This window comes from Cervus elaphus, chromosome 1, assembly GCF_910594005.1.
Source record: "Cervus elaphus chromosome 1, mCerEla1.1, whole genome shotgun sequence".
Classification (NCBI taxonomy): Eukaryota; Metazoa; Chordata; class Mammalia; order Artiodactyla; family Cervidae; genus Cervus; species Cervus elaphus.
In genome coordinates this window covers 98,168,120-98,179,399 of record NC_057815.1, presented here as the reverse complement: position 1 = coordinate 98,179,399, position 11,280 = coordinate 98,168,120, and positions in this window count along the sequence as shown.

Here is an 11,280-nt window from a genome sequence, read left to right as displayed (position 1 = left end):
TTATTTCTTCTAGGTCTTTATTAAACATTTCTTGCATCTTCTCAAACTTTGTCTCCAGCTATTTATCTGTAACTCCATTTTGTTTTCAAGATTTTGAATCATTTTTATTATCATTATTCTAAATTCTTTTTCTGGTAGATTCCCTATCTCCTCCTCTTTTGTTTGACTTGGTGGGCATTTTTCATGTTCCTTTACCTGTTGGGTATTTCTCTGCCTTTTCATCTTGTTTAGATTGCTGTGTCTGGAGTGGGCTTTCTGTATTCTGGAGGTCTGTGGTTCCTTTTTATTGTGGAGGTTTCACCCAGTGGGTGGGGTTGGATGATTGGCTTGTCAAGGTTTCCTGGTTAGGGAAGCTTGCGTTGGTGTTCTGGTGTGTGGAACTGGATTTCTTCTCTCTGGAGTGCAATGGGGTGCCCAGTAATGAGTTTTGAGATGGGTCTATGTGTTAGGTGTGACTTTGGGCAGCCTGTATGTTGACGCTCAGGGCTATGTTCCTGCGTTGCCGGAGAATTTGTGTGGTATGTCTTGCTCTGAAATTTATTGGCTCTTGGGTGGTGGTTGGTTTCAGTGTAGGTATGGAGGCTTTTGGATAGTCTCTTATTACTTAATGTTCCGTGTAGTCAGGAGTTTTCTGGTGTTCTCAGATTTTGGGCTTAAGTCTCCTGCCTCTGGATTTCAGTTTTATTCTTTCAGTAGTCTCAAGACTTCTCCAACTATACAGCACTGATAATAAAACTTCTAGGTTAATGGTGAAAAGATTCTCCACCGTGAGGGACACCCAGAGAGGTTCACAGAGTTACATGAAGAAGAGGAGAGGGAGGGGGGAGATAGTGTTGAGCAGGAGGAGAAAAGGGGGGACTCAAGAAGAGAGAGACAGATCTACGCAGTTGTCTGTTCCCAGAGTGTTCTCCGTAGGCCAGACACCCACAAAGATTCACAGAATTGGATTGGGAAGAAAAGGGGGAAGGAGGAAATAGAGGTGTTCTGAGGTAGAAAATGGAGAGTCAAAAGTGGGAGAGAGTAATCAACACACTCCTGAATAAAAATGGGAACTGAATATATGGATTCTTAAACGTCCAAAATTTATATCACATACTGAAAAACAAAGTTTAAAAATCTAGAGTAGAGGTTAGACTCTTAAAGATACAATATTAAAAACAAAAACACAAAAAATTTTAGAGATATATATGAAGTTCGGTTTAAAAATAGGGCTTTTCTTTTTTTTTTGCAAGGTTATAGTGAAATGAAAATGAAAATTAAGGAGTAGTAGAGGAGTAATAGAGGACTTTAAAAGAAAATAAGAGAAAAAGGAAAAAAGAAAAGAAAAAAAACAAGAAAAAAAATTTTTTTTCCTAATTAAAAAAATCGTAAAAATATATGAAAATGAAAGTTAAGGAGTAGTGGGGGAGTAATAGGGAATTTTCAAAGAAAATAACAGAAAAAAATAAAAAAGAAAAGAAAAGAAAAAAAATTTTTTAATTAAAAAAAAAAAAAGGTAAAAATATATCTAGGAATTTCTCTGGAGCTGTTTCGGTCAGTGTGGGTTTGGCTTAGTTTCAGATAGCTCCTCGTTCCAGCTTACACTTCTCGATATCTACAGGTCCCTTCCGGTGTAGTCGGTGTTACCTACAGGGATTTTAATCTGTTGCACTGGTCCCTTCTGAAGCGGTTCCCTTTGTTTATTTGGCTTCTGTTTGCCAGTCTCTTCAGTGCCTAATTTCCACCCTGACACGGGCGGGTGGAGGTGATCTCTTGTTCAGGTTGCTAGTTCCGTCGCGCTGTGGGGAGGGAGGGGCGCTGCTTTCCCCGTCTACGCTGCTCAGGCTCCCGGCTGCTCTATATGAAGCAGGCCCTGCGTTGCATGCGGTTCCAGTTTTCAGGTACTCCACAAAAGCGCGGACTCGGTTGCGCCTGTATTTTGTGCCTTCCCTGCCGGAGCAGCTCCGGCGGCCAGGAGCTTGACGGGCGCACTCTCCCTGGGTGTGGTGCGCCTTCTCCCCTCCGCGGCCCCAGCCTCAGTTTCTGCCGGTGCTGGTCGGGTGCATGCACCTTGTGTTTAGCCGCGACCCTCCTGGCACATGTCGACCATCCAGAATCTCAGGAAGTCTTTGGATAGAAACTGGAGGCCTGTTTGCAGTGTGGTAGGGGATGCCGTCTTTGGGGCCAAGTTTGCCCCTTTCCCCTCCCCCCTGCCTCCTGCCTCCAGCTGGGCTGGGCCGGTCCGCAGCCGGCTAGCTCCTCTGGACTTGCTCGGTCCCTTTGTTCTGCGAATGGCCGGCAGTGTGTTCAGGCCGGTTAATTTTCTCTCTCTCTCTTGCTATCCCACAGTTTAAGTTGGAATCTCACGAAAGCTCCCTCCGATTGCCCTCAGGGCACTCAGGCCCGGTCCTTACCCTAAGCAATGCCGCCCGCACCTCTCCGTTCTGCCCCCACTTGCTGGTGGCGGATGCAGGCATCTGGGGTACTTTTCTGCTGGGAGTTGTTTTTAGGCATGTAATCTGTGGGTTTTATTTATTTCTCCTCCCAGTTAGGTTGCCCTCCGAGATTTGAAAACTTCCCCCAGACCCACCAGTGAGAGTGTTTCCTGGTGTTTGGAAACTTCCTCTATTAAGACTCCCTTCCCTGGATGGGTCTCCATCCCTAGCTCTTTTGTCTCTCTTTTTATCTTTTATATTTTGTCCTACCTCCTTTTGAAGACAATGGGCTGCTTTTCTGGGCTCCTGATGTCCTCAGCTAGCGATCAGAAGTTGTTTTGTGAAGTGTGCTCTGCATTTAATTGTTCTTTCGATGAATTTGTGGGGGAGAAAGTGGTCTCTCCGTCCTATTCCTCCACCATCTTGGCTCCTCTTCTCCATCAAGGTTTTAACCAGGAAGCAACTAATCATAAATATGGTTCTGAAAAGTTATGGTTTTAGGTGTGAAACTGAATACTCCACACCCAAAGAGTCATAGACATATTTTCAATTGTAAGGGGATTTAAAGGACTTTTTCACACTAGATCAGCACAATGATAAAATATCTCTTCAGCAAGGAAAATTCAAAACTGACATTTTCATACATTAAAATCTTAGGGGAGTGTATGTCAAACTGTGTTCCTTGAGAATTCCTTTCCTTTAAATGGTGTCTATGTATTAGCCAAGTTTGAGAATTACTGCTCTAGCAGGTGGATGGAGAATTAATTTGAAGGGTGTACACGTGGCTATGAAATGAAAAGACACTTGCTCCTTGGAAGAAAAGCTATGACCAACCTAGACAGTATATTAAAAAGCAGAGACATTACTTTGCCAACAAAGGTCCATCTAGTCAAAGCTATGGTTTTTCCAGTGGTCATGTATGGATGTGAGTTGGACTATAAAGAAAGCTCAGTGCCAAAGAATTGATGCTTTTAAACTGTGGTGTTGGAGAAGACTCTTGAGAGTCCCTCGGACTGCAAGGAGATCAAACCAGTCCATTCTAAAGGAAATCAGTACTGAATGTTGATTGGAAGGACTGATGATGAAGCTGAAGCTCCAATACTTTGGCCTGCTGATGTGAAGAATCGACTCATTGGAAAAACCCTGATGCTGGGAAAGATTGACGGCAGGAGGAGAAGGGGATGACAGAGGATGAGATGGTTGGATGGCATCACTCGTGGACATGAGTTTGGAATCGATGGACTCGATGAACATGAGTTTGAGCAAGCTCCGGGAGATGGTGATGAACAGGGAAGCCTGGTGTGCTGCAGTCCATGGGGTCGCAAAGAGTTGGACACGACTGAGTGACTGAACTGAACAAGTGGCTAAGACAAAAATTTGGAAGTTATGATGAGGGTGCAGAAATTATGGTAATTTAGATTAGAGTCATGGCACTAAAGGCTGAAAGATGCAGGTTCCTAAAGGCACAATGTTTGACACTGGTAAGATCAGTGATTGGGGAAGACAGAGGTTATCAGGCTTGACAACGAGATGTCAGGTATATACAACTGAGTTGATAGTTATTAGTGAGAAAACGAGTTAACAATTATGCACTGCCTTTTATGTACTAGGTACTATTCTAATCACCCTTATGGTAACCAATCATATTTTTACAAATCTTAGGAGACAAGAGCTGTTAGTATTTACAGTTTACTGACAGGGAAACTGAGATCCCAAGAGGTTAAGGCACGTACCTAATCTCACACAGCTGCTAAATAGCAAAGATGGTGAAATGAAAAAAGTCACTCACATGTGTCTGTCTCTCTGTGACCCCATGGACTGTAGCCCACCAGGTTCCTCTGTCCATGGGATTCTCCAGTCTGGAACACTGGAGTGGGCTGCTGTTCCCTTCTCCAGGGGATCTTCCCAACCCAGGGATCAAACCCAGGTCTCCCGCATTGCAGGGGGATTCTCTTCTGTCTGAGCCAGCAGGGCAGCACAGCAAAGATGGCAGTACTAAAGAAGGAGCAAGTTAGCAGGAGAAAAAAAAGATTTCAACTCTGGGTACTCTAATTTTGAGATTCTTAAGTTATAATTCTTTGAGTTATGCAAGCAGAAATGTGGAGAAAACATTTGGCTGTAAGTTGGGGCTCAGAAGGGAATCTAAGACAGGAATAAAAATTTGGGAAATATTTGAATATTTGAAGGATTTGACCTGGGTGTGAGAACACCTAGAATATGCAGCTTGAGAAAAAATAATAGTTTAATACAAAGCCCTGAGAACATAAAGCATGTAAAGTTTAAATATATATACAGTGAGGACAAAGAAGGAGCAGTCAAAAAAAAAAATAATAAGGAGGACAATCAGGGGTGGAGGTTGGTGCTATTGCTAAAGAAATGATGTGGGAAATGTGTCTCAAATTGGAGCATCAGCTATACTCAAGGCTTTTTTAGAGTTCAGGTAGAAAAGACGGCCAACAGAATGGGAGAAGTTATTTGCAAATCATATATAAGGGACTTGTATCTAGAATATACAAGGAACTCTGCAACAAAATACTAAAGAGATAAATGATCCAATTTAAATATGGGCAAAGGATCTTTTTGGAGTGGTGAAAATGTTCTATAATTGATTGTGGTGATGGCTGCACTGTCTGAATACATGGAAGACCATTGAACCAAAAACCATTGAAACTACCTTATATGGCTCAATTGTATAGGATGTAAATTATATCTCCCCACCAAAAATCTGTTTTTTTTAAAAAGTGGTCAAGTTAGGAAAAAACTGAAAGCTTTAGGGGATCCTAAATTAGCCAAGATTAGATGACAGTACTTAACCATCAAAGACAAGATTGGAGCAATTACTATAATTAGTAACAGAACCAGAGTGACAAGGAGAGTGTTTTGCCTGATAGACATTATTTAATGAATAATGAAGTAGCTAGAAATTAAATAGATGGTCAGCTTACAAAAGTATTGCTTGAGCTATATGACTGGAAAAGCATGGTATCTAAGCATGGTATCAGTTATATATTGTGGCATAGCTAACTACTCCTAAACCTAGTGGATTAACAATCATTTTCTTAAATGTCTGGGTCAGCAATTTGCTCTGGGTTTAGCTAAATAGTTATTCATGTTATTTTATTCATTTGGTGGCTCAGCTGATGTGAAATGACCTAAAATCACCTCTCTCCATGTCAGGAGTTGGCAGCCTGACAGCTAGACTGTCTCGGTTCCTCACTATATGGTCCTTCCAGTAGGCGAGCTTTATCCACATACAGTAGGTCTTCAGATTTGCACAACAGAACTCAGTGCAAAAGCAATTTTTCAACCTTCCTGTTACATCACATTTTCTAACTTCCTGTGGACCCAAGCAATTCACATTGCCAAGCTCAAATTCAAGCCTAGAATTAAGCAGATCTCCTGTAGGGAGACATAAATTTTACAAACATTCATATACAGGTGTCACTTAAAGCCTTGAGATTTAGGGACTTTCCTGGCAGTTCAGTGGCTAACACTTTGCCTTCCAATGCAGAGAGTGTGGATTCAATTCCTGCTCCAAGAGGTAAGCTCCCATATGCCTTGAGGCTAAAAGACCAAACATAAAATAGAAGCACTTTTGTAACAAGTTCAATAAGGACTTCAGAATTTGTTGTTGTTCACTCAGTCATGTCTGACTCTTTGCAACCCCATGGACCACAGCACACCACCAGGCTCCTCTGTCCTCCACTGTCTCCTGGAGTCTGCCCAAATTCATGTCCATTGAGTTGATGATGCCCTCAAGCCAGCTCATCCTCTCTCACATCCCCATCTCCTCTGGCCCTCAGTCTTTCCCAGCATCAGGGTCTTTTCCAATGATCAGCTCTTCGCATCAGTTCAGTTAAGTTCGGTTCAGGTGCTCAGTTGTGTCTGACTCTTTGCCACCCCATGGACTGCAGCACGCCAGGCCTCCCTGTCCATTACCAACTCCCGGAGTTTACTCAAACTCATGTCCATCGAGTCAGTGATGCCATCCAACCATCTCATCCTCTGTCGTCCCCTTCTCCTCCGGCCCTCAATCTTTCCCAGCATCAGGGTCTTTTCCAATGAGTCGGTTCTTCATATCAGGTGGCCAAAGTACTGGAGTTTCAGCTTCAACATCAGTCCTTCCAAAGAATATTCAGGACTGATTTCCTTTAGAATGGACTTTAGGATGGTTGGATCTCCTTGCAGCCCAAGGGACTCTCAAGAGTCTTCTCGAATACCATAGTTCAAAAGCATCAATTCTTTGGTACTCAGCTTTTTTTATAGTCCAAATCTCACATCCATACATGACTACTGGAGAAACCATAGCTTTGACTAGATGGACCTTTGTTGGCAAAGTAATGTCTCTGCTTTTTAATATGCTGTCTAGGTTGGTCATAACTTTCCTTCCAAGGAGTAAGCGTCTTTTAATTTCAGGGCTGCAGTCACCATCTGCACTGATTTGGGGGCCCCCAAAAATAAAGTCTGCCACTGTTTCCACTGTTTCCCCATCTATTTGCCATGAAGTGATAAGATCAGATGCCATGATCTTACTTTTCTGAATGTTGAGTTTTAAGTCAACTTTTTCACTCTCCTCTTTCACTTTCATCAAGAGGCTCTTTAGTTCTTCTTTTCTGCCATAACGGTAGTGTCATCTGCATATCTGAGGTTATTGATATTTCTCCCAGGAATCTTGATTCCAGCTTGTGCTCCATCCAGCCCAGCATTTCTCATGATGTACTCTGCATAGAAGTTAAATAAGCAGGGTGACAATATATAGCCTTGACATAGTCCTTTCCCAATTTGGAACCAGTCTGTTGTTCCATGTCCAGTTCTAACTGTTGCTTCTTGACCTGCATACAGATTTCTCAGGAGGTGGGTCATGTGGTCTGGTATTCTCATTTCTTTAAGAATTTTCCAGTTTGTTGTGACCCACACAGTCAAAGGCTTTGGTGTAGTCAATAAAGCAGAAGTAGATGTTTTTCTGGAACTGTTTTGCTTTCTTGATGATCCAATGGATGTTGGCAATTTGATCTCTGGCTTCTCTGCCTTTTCTAAATCCAGCTTGAACATCTGAAAGTTCACAGTGCACGACTTTTGAAGCTGGGCTTGGAGAATTTTGAGCATTACTTTGCTAGCGTGTGAGATGAGTACAATTATGCACTCATCTCATCAGGTGGCCACAAAGTATTGGAGTTTCAGCTTCAGCATCAGTCCTTCCAATGAATATTCAGGGTCGATTTCATTTAGCATTGACTGGTTTGATCTCCTTGTTGTGCAAGAGACTCTCAAGAGTCTTCTCCAACACCACAGTTCAAAAGTATCAATTCTTTGACCTTCAGCCTTCTTTATGGTCCAACTCTCACATCTGTACATGTCTACTGGGAAAACCATAGCTTTGACTCCCTGTGGATCCAAGTAATTCACATGACCAAGCTCAAATTCAAGTCTAGAATTAAGCAGGTCTCTGGTGTGAAGATATAAATTTTACAAACATTCATAACCAGGTGTCTCTTAAAGCCTTGAGATTTAGGGACTTCCCTGGCAGTCCAGTGGTTAAGACTTCACCTTCCAAAGCAGAGGGTGTGCAGATTCGATTCTTATTTGGGGAGGTGAGATCCCACATGCCTCATGACCAAAACACCAAAACATAAAACAGAAGTGATATTGTAACAAGTTCAATAAAGACTTTAAAAACGGCCCACATCAAAAAAAAAAAAAAAAATCTTAAAAAGCCTTGAGATTTAATGAGATCTCTAAGGAAAAAGAAGAATTCTAGGAACTGAACCGTAGAATGTTATAACTTTTAGAAAATCAGGCACTTTAGGGTACACCAGTGAGAGAAAACCAAAAAGTATCAGTCAGAAAATTAGGGGGAAACTCCGTAAAAGGATGGTGTTCCAGACTATTAGAGTAAGCCTTTAACGAGAAAAAGAGTACCCCATTCTCAGGTGAGGTAAATGAGAATTTTAAAACCATGTTGAACATAGCAGTGTGGAAGTGTCACGTGCTTGTGACTTGAACACCCCACCACACCCCAGGTTCAGAGAAGGGGTAGGGGATTTCAGGTCTGAACAGAACAGTTTTAAGACAGAAATGAGAACGTAGTTGGTAGCCGCAGGACATTGTTTCTGATATAATAACTAGGATAGCATGACACATTTTAAAAACCATATTTTGAAGAGATTGGAGAACTGTACAAGTAATACAGACAAAATGAAACAGAGGTGGTAGAATATTACCAGTAAGTGAATCTGTCCATTGTAATGGGCAAATGAGGCAAACCCAGGGATGATCAATATATTAGCCTTAGCAGAAGAAAAAAATGGAGGAAAAGACAGCATAATTAAGTCCATAGCTAAGCTGATAGATTCTATTTCTCCCAACTTTATTGAGATATAATTGTCAAAAGTTGTATATATACATTTAGGTGATCAACAAAATGATTTGATATACACATACATTATTAAATGGTCACCATAATCAAGTAATTAACATATCCATCATCTCATATGGTTACCATTTTTTTATATATGAGGGGGAGAACATGTAAGATCTACTCTTAGCAAAATTTCAAGCTTACAATATAATGTTATTAACTATAGGCACTATGCTGTACATTAGATCCCCAGAATATATTTATCTTATAGCTGAAAGCTTGTACCCTTTGTCCAACATTTCCCTGTTTCCCCCAAGCCACAGCCCCTGGCAACTACCATTCTACCATCCACTTCTATGAGTCTGACTCTTTTTAGATGCTTTTCTCTAACTTATTTAACTTCGCATAATGCCTTCAAGATCCATTCATTGTGTTACAAATGGCAGAATTTCCCTCTTTCTCATGGCTGAAAAATGTCCCAGTGTGTGTGTGTGTGTGTGTGTGTATCCAGTTTCTTTATTCATTCATCAGTTGACAGACACTTAGGTTGATGCCATAATCCTGGCTATTGTCAACAATGCTGCAAAGAACAGATACCACTTTGAGGTACTGTAATCATGCTTGTTTCACAACCAAAGAATTGCTCATGGTTAAAGCTCGGGGGTTTGGTGGACTGGTTCCTTGTTCACTCAGACCTTTTTGCTCTCTTTCTGCCTTTGTTCCTGTTTTTCGGGAAATATATGACTACTGGCCCATAGAACAAACGTACTGATATGGACAATGTAATGACCACAATCAAGTTCCAACATGAAGGCATCTCATGATGAGAAGAGCAGCGTAGCCCCAGCACACAGCCTGCAGCCATTTCCTGCTCCCCTTCTTGCGTAAATCCCGGATAACACCTGGGGCATTGGGAGTTGGTTCTTTCCGACAGTAGTCCACCTCTCCCCAGGTTGGAAACTTCCTTAAAACAAAGCTACTTTTGGTTTACCCAGCACTTGTCTCTCAGTAAGATTTCTTGAGGAACAAGCAACAGAGTCCAAGGTCTGCAACAATACTGATTTCATTTTCTTTGGATGTACACCCCAAACTGAGATTGCGGAATTGAACAATAGTTCTATTTTTTTATTTCTTAAGAAAATGCATGCTGTTTTTCATAACAAAAAGCTATGACAAACCTAAACAGCGTTTAGGTTTAAAAAGACCAGACATTACATTGCTGACAGAGGTCTAGTCAAAGCTATGGTTTTTCCTGTAGTCAAGTATGGATGTGAGAGTTGGACCATAAAGAAGGCTGAGTGCCGAAAAACTGATGCTTTCGAACTATGGTGTTAGAGAAGACTCTTGAGAGTCCGTTGGACTGCAAAGGAGATCAAACTAGTCAATCCTGAAGGAAATCAACACTGAATGTTCATTGGAAGGACTATTGCTGAAGTTGAAGCTATAATACTTTGGCCACGTGATGCAAAGAGTTGACTTATTAGAAAAGACTGATGCTGAGAAAGATTGAGGGCAAAAGGAGAAGGGGGCAGCAGAGGATAATATGGTTAGATAGCATCAGTGACTTGACGGACATGAATTTGAGCAAACTCCCGGAGGTTGCGGAGGACAGAGGAGCCTGGCGTGCTGTAGTTCAAGGGGTCACAAAGAGTCAGACACAACATGACTGAGGGACAACAACCTTATCAGATATAAGGTACCTAATAAATATTTTTTCTCCCATTCTCTAGGCTGCCTCTTTAGTTTGCTGATGATTTCCTTTGCTGTGCAGAAGCTTTTCAGCTTGATATCGTCCTGCTTGTTTTTCTTTTTACTATTTACACTCTTGGTGTCATATCCAAAAAAATCATTGTCAAGACAAATGTCAAGGAGTTTCTTCTTCCCTCAGTTTTGTGTACATCTGTCAGGCCTATTTACTGGTTTCATTCGGTGGTGTCATGTCTGCCTGCTTCTTTGTAAACTCAAGTCCGTTTCCTTTGGTTTGCTTTCTCAATACAGCCCTCCTTGAGGACTCCACTGGGGTTTTACAACATCCTACCTGAAACCTGAGGTTTTCAGGTTGGAACTTTTGTCCATGAATGACTGCTAAAATAACTATTTCTATGGGGGGCTGTATCAGAGACTTTGTATTCCACCACCTTGCTGACCCTGAGCAAACCTTTTAAAGCCAGAGTATTCATTAGTAGCTTTTGGAAGAACCAGGATGGACATTTCTTACACGTGGCATGGAGCATCCTTCCTGGCACTCTGAAAATCCACATCTGATGTATATCTCAGTGTTTTCCTCCTGGGCCAGAAAACTTTCAGGGAAAATTCTTAGGGAAAAAAATCTTAGGTCAAAAACCACTGTGCCTAAAATGTTTTTAAATTAAAAAAAAAAAAAAAACACACAACTATGCCAAAGATCTTCCCATATGCCAAGCTCCCCCATCCTGTCTGCTCCAACTTCAGAATTACAACTTCTGTTTCCATTTGTATATGTCGTAAGCCCTGCCCCCATCACATTTA